The sequence below is a fragment of the Armigeres subalbatus genome, chromosome 3, assembly GCF_024139115.2.
Source record: "Armigeres subalbatus isolate Guangzhou_Male chromosome 3, GZ_Asu_2, whole genome shotgun sequence".
NCBI lineage: Eukaryota > Metazoa > Arthropoda > Insecta > Diptera > Culicidae > Armigeres > Armigeres subalbatus.
The window spans coordinates 278,507,351-278,522,112 of NC_085141.1; positions in this window are offsets into that span (position 1 = coordinate 278,507,351).

Here is a 14,762-nt window from a genome sequence, read left to right on the forward strand (position 1 = left end):
CAAATATTGTACGAAACCTTAAGATTTTGTAAGCTTTTCTACAATATTTGTTTGTGAGCTTAAATTGTTTGTATAAGATTCTAACAATTTCGCATATGCCCAGTTTTTTTACAGGTTTTGGTAGGTTCTTATACAGATTAGTTAGAAAATCTAACAATCGCTGGTTGGTTGTACGCTTCCACTGGATGCCAAACTTTGTCTTCTATGGAATACTTGGAGCTACTGACAAACGATAGCTCGCCCTAGATTATAGTCCCCTAGGATGTCAACCGCATCTCACTAGCGTTCTAGGTTATTCCCATGGAGGCAAATACAGATGGGTTTGCAAGAAAGGTACTCCATGGTGATATGCATCCCCCGAGAGATCCCCTATGACGTTATTCAGTTTTGAAGACCTCCCAGTCGTTGGATACCGGCTTCGAAGTGGCATCCCCATAAGCATTGTAAATATCTACCTCACCTGCGGAACGCTTCCTGGCATCAAACAAGAGGTGTATAGCATCATTAATGACCAACCGTTCTATGGAGGTAAAAGTTTGGTTCCCCATGGTGATGCGCTACTCTAAGTTTTTGAGGAGGCAGAACTTATGTCCCCTTAATGATGGTTCACCTACTTTTTCTGATGGCACCTCCTTCCCGTGTTAAAGTGGGAGTTTACTTCCGGCTCCTCTGGCATTTCCTATAATTTACAATGCCATTGACTGGAAGCCCTTTGATAGCAGTATTCGATGTGCGTTGGAGCGCACAATCCCGTTAACCGGTTTTAGCCGGAGGGGGCCTCAGGCCAACGAAATGTACAAAAAAGGTTGTTTTGGGTTCATAAGGTTTTGTTACCCCTCCCCCTAAAATCCAGCCTGACACTAACGCTTCCCGATTTTTCCAAGATCGTCCTTGACGCCGCTGGTCTACCCATCCCACAGACTACATTTCGTACCCAAAACCCTGCGTTGCTAGTTGGACGAAACGCGTTGTGTTTTTAAGGTGTTAGGAGGAAAGCCTTCCGAGCGCTCAGGACCCAAGCAACACCACTTGTTTCTCAGTGAGTAACAACAACCGTGGTGTAACTTACTAAAGGTCGGATTTATGCACAACGCGTCGTATTCGGAACTCCTTTGTGACACAAAAAGCGCAAGAGGTGGAGCCTATTTGCAACATCTTGCGGCTACAATGAAAATAAAAACACAAAAATCAACCGGGAATCGAACCATGGACCTTGAGATTTGCAACCTTTTACTATAACCATCACACCATGAATTCTATTTGGATACTCTGCTACGAGTGCACTACATAAACAACAAAGTCATTTGTAACTTCATTGTACCTTATACGGAACAGGCAGGCGACTGTCAAAAATAAAATGCTGCTCAGCTGAGCTCAAAGTGTTTTGCAACATATCAGAAACATTGTCGTAACATCAATGAACCGAAGAGTTATTAATACTGCAACTTATCTGTTTTGTTTCTGATATGAAACACATTGAATTCCAAATCACCCAAGAAGTCAGATGCGTGGCATATTGCAACGCCACTTAAACGGAAATGAAACATTGTAGGTTTCTGAAACTGGAAAGTGGCTTTAATGTGACTCGATGTATTGCCAGTGTCTTCAATGCATTTTTTTAGGAACAAACAGCTATCGCAGATGTTGCGCGTGTTGCTTGGGGAGGTTTTACCTCGGGCACCCGAGAAAGGATGAGTGCAAGGGAAAACTGCAGACAAAAACTTTATGGGTGCCGACAGGTCAAAAGGAAAAAGAAAGAAAGTTTGAGGATTTCCTGAACTGAGGGTGAAAGTCAATATGCTTGGATCATCCCCTATCCAGGTCATTTGGCCGAACGATCATTTGGCAACACGGTCATTGGGACGGAAATTTCGTTTGGCTTCAATGGTCGATTTTAAAATGAAACCACCGTGAAAGGTGAGAAATGAGGAGCGAGTAAATCCTCTCATTACTAACTTTGCACTTCTACCATTTTACAGTGAGAAGAAAGAAGTAAGAAGTGAGACGTCTCTTTTCTCACTGTCCACTCCTCATTATTTACTTCTTACTTATCTGTGAAATGTGAGAAGTGCGAAATGAGATATAAGAAATGAGAAGTGAGAAGTGAGACGTCTTGTTTCTTATGTCTCTCTCATCATGTCTTATTTCTTACCAAGAAAAGTGAATTTTCATATGAGGAGTGAGAAGTGAGAAGGGCAACTTCTCAAATCTTATTTCTTACCTTTCAATTCGAACTTATCATTTTGAACTTCTTACTTTTAGCAGTAAGAAGTGAGAAATGATAAATGATGAGTCAAGGCGTCTCACTTCTTACTACGCTTTCACTGATACTTCGCAATTCTCTCTATTCGTTGTGAGAAATTAGAAATGATGAGTGAGAAGTGGGAAAACGTCTCTCCCGTACACCTGATTCCGCATTTCTCACTTCCCATACTTCACTTTTTACATTAAGAAGTGAGACATAAGGAATAAGTGATTCTCAGCTTTCACTCCTTCTTTATCACGCCTCTTTTCTCATTTTTTCGTATTTCTAATTTTTTTTTCTTGCGGTGAAAAGTGAGTTAAGCATAGTGAGACACCTCTCATCTCATCATTCATTTCTTACTTCTCTTTTCTCACTTTTCGAAGTAATAAGTGAGAGATGATAGTGAGAAGTGTTACAGCACATATACTTCGTATTAAAAAAAATCGAGTCAGAGGAGGAAGGGGGGTCTTTAAATCTCAAAAAGTTGTGGGCGTCATATTTGAATCGCCTGTCAATGACATGTTCGGCCAAACGACTAATTAGACGGAATTATCTATTCGGCCAAATGATCTATTCGACCAAATGACCTATTTGGCTAAATGACGTATTCGGTTGAATCTAGACCAACATTTGAAAAGGGCGTAACAGCCAAAATTTATTCCTTCTGATTCCGCATCCACATATTTAGCTATATATGTAGACGAAAAATCAAAAGGAATTAATTTTTGTTACGTCCTTTTTAAATGTTAGTCTAGAAATGACGATTTCGGTCAAATGACCTATTGGACCAAGTGACCTGTTCAGCCAAATGATCGGTTCGGTTAAATGAATTATTCGGCCAAATGACTTATTCAGCCAAACGACATATTCGGCCAAATGACCTATTCGACCAAACAATATTTTCGGCCGTCATATAGCCAAATAACCTATACGGTCAAATGACGTTTTCGGTGGAATGACGTATTGGGCCAAATTACTTGGGCCAAATAAATACCAAATTTTCAAGTGACTTATCTGCTTTTGTAAACAAAGATTCAAATGTCGATTTGGCGAATCTGATAGCATGCTCTCCAGTGGTCAATCAGTACTTTGTTACCAACCGTTTTTGGTAACAATGTTGTTACGTGTTGGAAAGGCCAGCTGATGGTCCGGAGAATATTTATTGTTATTTTTTTATTCAAATTGTATGTTTATAATTCTAATTTAAATGTCTAAGTGTATAATAATCGTCTGTTTCCACATTTTTGTGTTTGATTACAATGTTTATTTTACGCTTAGTAGCTTAAGGTGTCTTTATTTCTTTTTTGTTATGAATTCCGATTGCAGATTTTCTTCATTTATTCAGATGCTTTATTTATTTACTTATTTATTTCCAAATTCATTTATTTATTTATTTCACTATTTATTCAGATACATTAATTATTTATTTATTTCATATTTATTGAGATAGATCATTTATTTACTTATTCATTATTTATTATTAATCTATTTATTGATATGCTTTATTTACATTTAAATCAAAAAGAAACTATATAAAAAAAGGAAAACAAGTGTCAGGTTAGGCTTAGCATGTAGCCGTCAATCGGAATTCAGTCTTGAATTAAATATTTTGCATGACACCTATTGAAAAATGTTATTGTTTTGTTCAGTGTGTAAGTAACTCATCGATGTTGAAGAACTCATCGACGATTTTTTGGACATAAAGAGTGCTTGCTAGAAGATTCGAGAATTTTAAGAAAGAAGATAAAAGCAGATGACGGGATGGAAATCGTGCTCTTCTATTGACAAGTTTGGTCCGGAGTGGTGAAGAAAGACGGTCCGGTTTCGTCCGTTGCATGAACGAACCGGGGAAATTCGCGTGTTAGTGATAACTTTGTGAAAACTAATCCTAACAAAAAAATAAACAGCTAAAACGTCACGATCAGTTTTAAATAATTAAAATAAATAGTACGGATCAAAGTGTAGCAAACCACATGAACGGTTGGCAAAAGACACGATTTTTGCAAAAGTTAGTGCCATCCGAGCCAAGTTTGCTTTGATCGGAACGTACGGAACAATTCGAGCGAGTGTGGAAAAAACTGCAGTGAAGTGTGGTCGGAAGTGGCAATGGTGTTACTACAGTGACGTTCCGTAAAGTCTGTACCTTGCCAGTTAATTATGGTGTCAGCTCGCTCGAATCCCGACCAGAACAGTGTGCGCTACGGTACCACCCTCCGAATTCGCGAAACAATAGCCGTTCGTCGCTTAGGCCTAACCGTCGAAATACACCCCCCCCTTTATGGTGTGAAAGCTTGGCGGTGCAGAAGAAGAAGCCAGAAGAAACGATCCAGAGAAGAAACATCAGAAGCCTCAAAATAACATCGATCATCATTAGCAGCAACGGCCGCAACGTCCCGGTGAGCTCCTCGTCTAGGACCTAGATTCCACTCCCTGGGTCTCTAATTGTTTCAATCTCTTCAAAGCTTCCGGACTTCTTCCCCCGACACCCGTTGAGGTAGGTATCCTACCATTTCGCCACCATATACAGGAGGCTATTTGTCAACCTTACGTAAGGGGCCCTCCTTAGCCGTCAGGGGCCCTCCTTAGCCGTGCGGTAAGATGCGCGGCTACAAAGCAAGACCATGCTGAGGGTGGCTGGGTTCGATTCCCGATGCCGGTCCAGGCAATTTTCGGATTGGAAATTGTCTCGACTACCCTGGGCATAAAAGTATCATCGTGTTAGCCTCATGATATACGAATGCAGAAATGGTATCCTGGCTTAGAAACCTCGCAGTTAATAACTGTGGAAGTGCTTAATGAACACTAAGCTGCGAGGCGGCAATGTCCCAGTGTGGGGATGTAATGCCAATGAAGAGAAAGAGAGAAGAGAGAGAGACGTAAGGTAGGAAACGAAATCTGTAAACAAGCATTAGACTGGACTCCCAGTGGGACATCGCAGCAGAAGCAGATCCAGAGGCTCAACGCGGCGAAGCTTTAATAAAGAAATAAAAGAAGTCGATCGAAATCTAACCTGGAAACAGGTTTAAGAGATAGTTGGACATCGTTCAGGATGGAGATCTTCCAAGTCGGCCCTTTGCACCATCGGAGGTGTACATGACCCATAAGTAAGTAAGTAAGTATATATCGAAAAGGCACAGAATCCCTTTCTTGTTCTAGGGGATCGGATACCAGCCGGCGTCAGAAACTCCTCCATAGCCAACCAAAACCGCTCCATTGCGAGGCGCTTTAAAAGAGAAGGCAGCAAGTAAGCTCTCAGTTCAATAAAAGTGAATTGCCTATGTTCCAGGTATTAAACCACCCGACTTGGACATTAATTAATAATGTTCTGAAAACTCAGACATATGTACATTATGTGGAAGACTTTGATTTGAAAATGCATTGGAGGTAACCACTTTCCTTTCGATGAGACTCGAACCCACGACCCTCAGTACCCTGACTGTTTCCGCCAGTACTTACAGGGGTTTTATTATCGTGGAAACTGATAGCTGGCAATCTCCTAGCTGTTCAGTCAGAGCTGTTTACCGGTGTTGTATTCTACTGTGATTTGCCCGTGTCCAAAGTTTGACATTTCTCGATCCAGCTACGAATCCATCCACTGTACCACTGTACATCCACCGTACCGCAGTGCGGAAAACCAATGAAAGTTTTAGTTTTAGGGCGCTACAATGCCAGTGTTAGGAATATGAGTCATGTTCGGGATTTAAGCCAAAACGGCACAGTTGAGCTCGATTCCAAGCATCCGAGATGCCTTAGCTGATGATATCGCGGGCGTCATCAGCCTTTTCAAAGATGAAGGGCTCTAGATATAGGGTTAAAAGTCCTCCCTCCTCTTTGTGACTATGATACCCAGACACGCAAACCCAGGACGAAAGTCTTGTGCTCTTTATGGTACGTACACACGGTCAAGCAGTTTGACCAACATTGACTCCACCTGACTGACTGGAGTGTACGTTGCATTATGCAACGTCACACCAGTCAAGCAGATTGACGAACATTGGCTCCGCCCCCAAGAAAACGCTTCGGTTGTTGCTTTGATTGAACGTGTGTGAAGTTGTTCGAACAACAATGGATAGTTGGCGGCTCGGTTGGAAAAATTTAAAACGTTTTGATTTTGGTTTGAGTTGTCGGGGTGGAGTCAAGGTTCGCCGAACATGTTTGAGCATTTGTAGTTCAGTTGCACAAACCCCAATATATTTTTTGATGGTTGGTGCTCAAGTCGGTCGTTCGTGTGTGATATTGTTGGTCGAATAAATTGTTTGTTCGTGCTGCTGTTGGTAGAACTTGGTGGATGTTTGACTAAACGAGAGGTGGAGTCAATGTTGGTCAAACTGCTTGACCGACTTCGCTAATATCGTTTCCTCATCTGGGTACAGACTAGGTGTACAAAAACAATAGGGCATTTGCTATGTCGACTTGTGTGCCCAAAACAAACCGGCTGGCTCTCCCATACTTAAATCCAAGATGGCTGGTTGCAACAGTTTTGCAGTTATCGGACCGCTAAACTTCTAACTGATGTCAGACTCAATGACAGCTGCATTGCACTGCACATTTAGATGCACTTTGCGTTGCAGTTATCAAACGGCATTCGTTAACTGAAAAGCAAACATACCATACAAACTGTACCATTAATTAATATGCAAAATACTTTAGACATAACATCCTTAGGTACTATTTCATAACAATCTCAATACCTCTCAATCAGCAACAATAACAACGTTTGCCTCACGTTTTGACAGTTCTCAATGCTCGATTGGCTCACAATGGCCGCTTTCGCAAATCTCTCATTATAGGATCCGTAAGCAGAACGACTGGAACGAAGCACCGAACAACCAAACATCATGGCACCGAAATCCGGCGACGGAAAGGCAGCGACAATGGCTGCAACGGGCAGTAAGGCTCAGAAAAACAAGCAGCCAAAGCGGAAACCACGGAGGAAGGAAAGCCTTGCCATCTATATCTGTATACAGGGTTAGACAAAATTTTTGACATAGACAAAATTTAGTCGAATTTCGTATATCAGCAAAACTTTGCATAGATGAATTCGATTTTGGTAAAAGCAGAACCATCGGACATAGAAACTCTTCTAGTTTTTGTTCTGGTTTTTAATTTCAGATCGACCCCAACTAAAGATACAAAAACAATTTTTTTTGATTGTGAATGGTTTGAAAAATAGAATATTTCCATATTCCAATATTCCATCGATATAGTTCATCGTTTACTATTCTGAATATTTTATTGCTAGAATAGATAACCGACCGAACACTAGGTTCTATAAAGATCTAATGCAAAATGCTTATTTGTCCACAGATTATTTTTTCTTTAATGCCATTGAGAATCTCAATTTAAGGCATGTGAATTAGAATGAAACAGTTGACTGTGTAACCATAAAGGTCTCAATTGAACAAATTCTAAACTGTTTAGATTTAGACTAAAGAAACTCAAAACTGTTCAGATTAGTTCAGTATTTCTATTCCATACTAGGCATGGCAAGGCGGCTGCCTCACATATTCAAGAAGCATACCGTGCGATGCTATTAAAAAGCAATTTGATGGGTGTTTACTCGTAGAAAATTTTGGGAAGCATTTGCATTCTTTTTTCCTAATCCATTTCTCACAAATCCGATTTTTCTGATATTTTTGACATGTATTACTGTAACAAACGCATTTCGCATATTCACATTAATTTTATTTTAAAACTTGTGTCCTCCTTTTGAATACCATATGGTCATGGTCACCCTATTCTTGGGGCCCAAGCTGGGGAGGGAAGAGAAAGGTTTTCATTCCGCACACGCAGAATTTAAAAAAAAACACTCCACTACTACTGACAAAAAAATGTTAGCCAATCAAAGATTAACTGTTGGAACACGATGGACATTATCCATGCGAATATTTTATTATTTTCTTCTTTTGTATTTTTTATGGTAAATTTCTTATTTTTTATTGCTTTTTATTGATTTTTTTTTTGGAAAGAAAAAAAAATGATTTAGCGGAAAACTGTGTAATTGTTTATTGCTGATATTGATTTCTTTATGGAAATTTTCTATTTTTTTTCGTCGAACATATAGATTTCTTTATGAAACATTCATCTTTTATAATTGCAATTTTTGCTTTAAAAAGTGCTAATTTATTTTTGTTTTGTGGAAAATTCTCATTTGTCTATGGAAATTTTGTATTTATTTGTTGCCCATACAGCTTTTTTTGAGTCACTGACAGCAAGAATATCTTCAAGAGCTCCGAAAGACAGAGATGGATGATTGATAGAAGTTATGTTTCCACCAAAACCTAATTAAACATGCCCCGAAAGGGTTGAAAAACTAGGCACCACAGCAACGATGATCATTGTAGCACCATTCGTCTGGCATTTTATTGCAAGTAGGTGAAAGATAAAGCAGATCACGGTGATTATTCGCTGACTCAGTCAGTCGGACCAGCACCTTGCAAGTATGCCTTTCCCCGCTGGCTGGTGTGATGGTGTCTAATGATTCGACAATGATTCCATGTTTTAGGTGTTTTTATCCGGGTGCGAATTCTTTATGATCTTTCAAATTTTGCATTGTTACTGGATGCTCACAATTAGAACGCACATAAAGCTGTGAAGTCCTTTTCCTACAAACGAGAAATCGTATAGGATCGTTTACGTGCAGTAAAACGGTTTAACGCTGCTCGTGGCCACCCGGCAATGGAGGCCGGCAAAACTCTCTTCTACTTCTGGGCGGATGGATCCCACCGGAAGCATTTGTCCGGTGATTATTCTACGAAAAGGTTCGCCTATCGTGCCCATTAAGAACAACCATCCCATGCATGGAAAACTCATTAAGATGATAATGGGAGGAGGAAAAGACGTGAACATGTGGCAGTAATGGGGTTGGTGACAGACGGAATGGGCTGTATGGAGAAGAAGATTGCTACCAGGAAGGCGTTGGCGTTGTTGCCGGTAAACGGTTGCTGTGTTTCTGCTAAGTGATTGGAGGTGAAACCAAGAGGATAGAGCTACATTAACATATCTTAACAAAGGCATAGCAGATGGGAGGTTCTTTTTTTACTGATATTTCTCCTCTCTTGGTACAAGTTACATAATCACTTCAATGCTTTGCATTCCTTATGCATGTTTGCAGTTTTCAACTACAAGATTTCCGACCCAGGATACCATTTTTGCATTTATGTATAACTAACTATATTTTATGTCCGTTCAATCCGACCGTAGATCCAATCGAAACATCACCAGTGTGGTCTTGATTACTAGCCTGTTACATAAAATAAATAAATAAAATAAATCGAAGACTAATAAATAAATAAAAGCGTTGACTATTAATCATTTCAACCAGCAATCTTCATGTAGTGACAATGTGACAAACAAAACATGTAATACCTTTCTCGCGTGTTCGCTCGGCTCATTATGTTTTGCTCATGCAGACTCAGTGTCCATAAAACACCAATGCTTCCTCTTCAGCTATAGTAAGGCACTTCATCACAATTCGAATGAAGCTTGCTCATTGCTTTATTATTCTGTTAAGCGTTTTCGCAATTAGAATCCAATAAACACAATCGTGTGCCATGCGACAAATCGACGTCTCAACCCAAAAAAAAAAAACAACTCCATTCTCCAGAATAGAATCCAAGAATAAAGATCCCCAGCGTTAGCTCATGCGCCGTGAGTGAAACCGACATTAAAATGACAATTTGATGGCCATATCTTGTACCTAACTTGGTCCACCAGCAGCGGTGCAGGTCGGTCCCCAAGGGAATGAATTTGGAAGTAAAAATAAAAATAAAGGAAAGTTTCTCCAACCAAAAACGAGTCATCCGCCAATCTACGCCAATGGTCGGCCAAGACTGGGATTGTATGTTTATCCAGTTTATTGCTTGCCTCATTCAATATTTTCCACCATTTATTATCAAAATCCCAAATGACGGTGCTGCGGTCTTGGAGATGGGCGGACAAAAGAAAAATTTACATTTTCCTGGTGGGATAATAAACGCCTACACTAGCTGAGAGGGAGAAAGAAAAAAAAAACAAGATTGCTATCCTAAGTTAGAGCTCCAATATTGACACACTCTTGCTAATGGAAATTTCCAAGACCCGTAATTGTGGTGATGGGGCAACGGCATCGCTTGGGAACTGGACTCGTTTGAAATTTTATTCCTCGAAAACATCAATTTGATGACATGATAAGGCAATCAAGCAGCTTGCGAGGAAGCCGATGGTGGTTTGGTTCCAATCGATGATTTTAGAAATTGGGCCTTCCTTAATGGGCTGTTTGGGGATCAATTTGTTTCTGGTTGAAGAGCAAACAAGCGGTGCAGAGGCAGTTGGGGGTTGGCTTTCTATCCATTTGTTGAGAAGTATTACCATCATTTTGATTTATCTAATTGACGGGCGAACGATTCGTTTTGATCGTTTCTGAGCATACACGAGTTCATAACAAGGTGGCTATTAAATATATCATCGGTTTATTGCAACCTTGCAGAACATTTTCAGCAATATGTGATTAATTACTTCAATTCACAGCTATTCTAGTACTTGATTTATCTCTACAAAATTCGAGCGAACTCGGGTAATAAAACCGTATTTAAATTGCTGTTTCTTTTTCTACCCATATGGATTTAAGGTTTTAAATTAGTTCTTACGACTTACTCACGACACTTACGACCTCATATTTGAGATAAAATTCTCCTGCACCACAAAAGCCTCTTTAAATAAGATTTTCTGAGCAGAGAATCCTCTGCCAGTAATACGGTTATACACCAGAGCTTTCCTACTGCATGTAGCCCGAAAAACAAGATCCATGACAGCAGCCATATTCGAATAAATCAATTCGCTCCCCGGAATTGCACCTACGGTGGCATCGACTATGGTGCACGAAATTGAATTTCCAGCATGTCGCAACCAATTGAGCCCGGGACTTATCGCTCCAATAAATACCGCCAGCAGATCTGGGTCAATCCTGTTTGTCAAAAACAAATAAATCATCATCTCCTTCTTTGCGCACCTTGATACGTTTCTTCGAGTCAAAGACACTGGAATGAAAAACGGAATGATTCCACAGCTTCCCGAGCATACCTACCAGGTGAATGCAATCCACCTTGCCGGTGCCCAAGTGTAGGTGGGGCGCTACTCCTGGGGATAATTTAAGACACAGCTGAAGCGGGTACCTGGTTGGATAACTTCAACTTTCGCCAGGGCTGTCTAGTGCTCATTCGGCATTCCGTGTCACGACGACGCCAGCAAAGAAACCTGATTCAATTACAACGCTACTAGAAGCTTCTTAGGCCATCATTCGTTGCTCGGATCCGGCCCGGCTGGAGTGCACACCGTCGGTGACAGGAGTCGTTACTCGGGGGAAAGTCAACTGGATTTCTTTTGCAAACGACTTTTTACCGCTCGAAGGAATCCGAATCTTCTTGCATAGGGAAATGCGCTGTGGTATCCTTTTTTTTTGGGGAAAATTTTAGCCAATTCAACTATGCATAGAACTGATTTAAGAAATTTGGAGTTTTTTGCTGCATCCCATCAACGTTCTAGGTATATATTTATTATTTTATTTTGACAGTTATTCTTGAGTTGGAATATTAAATTTGTTTTTGTTTTTGATATTTACGAAGGCTTCTCAAGCCTTCAAAAGCATCTTCTTATAGTTCAGCTCTTCCCACACTTGTTCATAGATATTTACTATTAATTTAAATTGTGTAGAGCATCCTTCGGCTGCATTTTTCCGTTGATCTTTCATTTTATAACATCAATGAGGTCTTCTGAGTCTGGTGCACGATGGATTGGAATATTCAGTAAATCATTCTGGAAATTGTGTTTCCTAGTTTTTCATTTACTTTTCTCATTCTCATATCTCTTCTCAAGGTGACCTCAAGCACACAACACAAGCGCAAGCTTGACATGGACATTAAGCAAGGAGGATCGTTTGGTGTCGAGAGAATTAGTAACTTCGACCTGATGACCTCAATGACATTCAACTGGAAGCTTAGTAGCAGACGACAGTAAGTTGATGTTTTTCTCAGGACGAAGGCTCCGGCTCTTACGGTCTAGTGTCACTAGACGCGCGTTTCTGTGATAACGCCTATTACTTCTCCTCAAAGAAATCCGCTAATCCGATTGTTTTACTTATGAGCGCACAAGCGTTCCTGTTAGTCAGGGTCACCATGGCAGCCATTTTTAATTATGAACATGAAAATCGGAGTGTACAACATGACAGATTCGCCGTCCATCAAAAATCCTAGCTTGCGACGCACAAACGGCACCCCTTTCATTACGGAATTAAAAAAAATCATCGTGGTAACAAAACCGCGTAGGACAAGCCCACAAACGTCGAAGCGAGCAGAAGTTTTTTCGAGTCCACATGAGTAAAGGGACCGCATTTTGGACTCATGGAGACCGTCAACCGTGTTGGTTTAGTGGATTATTAAGTGATGGATTAACTTTAGTTAAGTGACGTTAGCAGACTTCTCACTTTTTCGGGATCTGATTTTCTTAGTTGCGAGTTGGCTTCACAATAAAGTACGTAAAACTTTTCATTCGAAAGAGGACCATCGAAACGTATTGTGGTCAATAACAGACCAAAATTATATCGTCATCGGTGGAAACCAACATTCCGAACACATATTTCTTATATGTGCACTCCCCTGCCAGCAAACTTGTTTCGCTTCCAATAACTTGAAAAATAGAGCGAAACAAGTAATAAAAGATAAATATTGCTATTTATTTCATTTATTTTGTTTACATAAAAACAGATAACACTGAATCAACAATTTGACGCCACAATACACGGTTCGAGGCGCATCTCTCCATACTCGAATGTGCCCCACGCTCCCCAAGTCGTTTTGCATCTGGTCTGCCCACCTTGCTCGCTTTGCTCCACGCTGTCTCGTACTTGCCGGATCGGAAGCGAGCACCATCTTTGCAGGGCTGCTGTCCGGCATTCTTGCAATATGCCCTGCCCATCGTACCCTTCCGGCTTAAGATACCTTCTGGATACTGGATTCGCCGTAGAGCTGGGCGAGCTCGTGGTTCATTCTTCGCCGCCACACACCGTCTCTTACACACCGCCAAAGATGGTCCTAAGCACCCGTCTCTCGAATACTCCGAGTGCTTGCAAGTCTTCTTCGAGCATTGTCCATGTTTCATGTCCGTAGAGGACTACCGGTCTTATCAGCGTCTTGTACATGACACATTTGGTGCGGTGGCGAATCTTTTTTGACCGCAGTTCCTTCTGAAGCCCGACTAACATTGTTATCAGCCGTTAGCAAGGATCCAAGGCAGACGAATTCCTCAACCACCTCGAAGGTCTCCCCGTCTATCGGAACACTGCTTACCAGACAGGCCCTGTCGCGTTCGGTTCCACCCACAAGCATGTAATTTGTCTTTTGTTGATCCACGTTTCATGCTGGTGTACAGTTCTGCCACCTTTGCAAATGTTCGGCCGACAATGTGTATGTTATCCGTGAAACAAATAAATTGACTGGATCTGTTGAAAATCGTACCCGGCTGTTACACCCGGCTCTCCGCATGACATCTTCTAGCGCAATGTTGAACAACAGGCACGAAAGTCCATCACCATGTCTTAGTCCCCGGCGCGATTCGAACGAACTGGAGTGTTCGCCCGAAATCTTCACTCAGTTTTGCACACCATCCACCGTTGCTTTTATCGGTCTGGTAAGCTTCCCAGGGAAGCTGTTCTCGTCCATAATTTTCCATAGCTCTACGCGGTCTATACTGTTGTATGTCTCCTTGAAATCAATGAACAGATGGTGCAATAGGACCTGGTATTCACGGCATTTTTGAAGGATTTGCCGTACAGTAAAGATCTGGTCCGTTGTCGAGCGGCTGTCAACGAAACCGGCTTGATAACTTCCCACGAACTCATTCACTAATGGTGACAGACGTCGGAAGAGGATCTGTGATATCGCTTTGTAGGCAGCATTAAGGATGGTGTTCGCTCGAAAGTTCTCATACTCCAGCTTGTTGCCTTTCTTATAAATGGGGCATATAATCCCTTCCTTCCACTCCTCCCGTTGTAGCAAGTACGCCATATTTAATTATATATTTACTTCAATGTTTAGTTTATCTCTGTAAATATATTTATTTTGTTATTTATTTATATTATAAAACTTTGCATGTCTGGTTGCGTCTTATGAGTTCCCTACAGTCAGCTATCAAAGACACATGAGGCTTAGCCAGCATATAGTGCATCATGACACCAAAAGTAGCGCGTGGCTTGCGGCCAACGACCCGCACGCCGGTCTTTTGAAGTTGCGTTTACCTTTGGCTTGTCAGGCATTCCACGCTTGGCACGATTCTTAGCGAGCAAGCTTACCGGCTAATTTGAATCGTGGGAATGAGATGCACGATTTTGGGGGATTTCGTGGATAAATTCTTCTGATGCTTGGGTTCGCAAATTTCAACTTTGTTAAATTTCGCGAACTCTGGAGACAATGTCTAGAATTTCGCGGTATCTGAGGATTTTTCCAGCCCGGAATCGCTCACTTTGTTCGGTTCCGTGGAAGAGGCA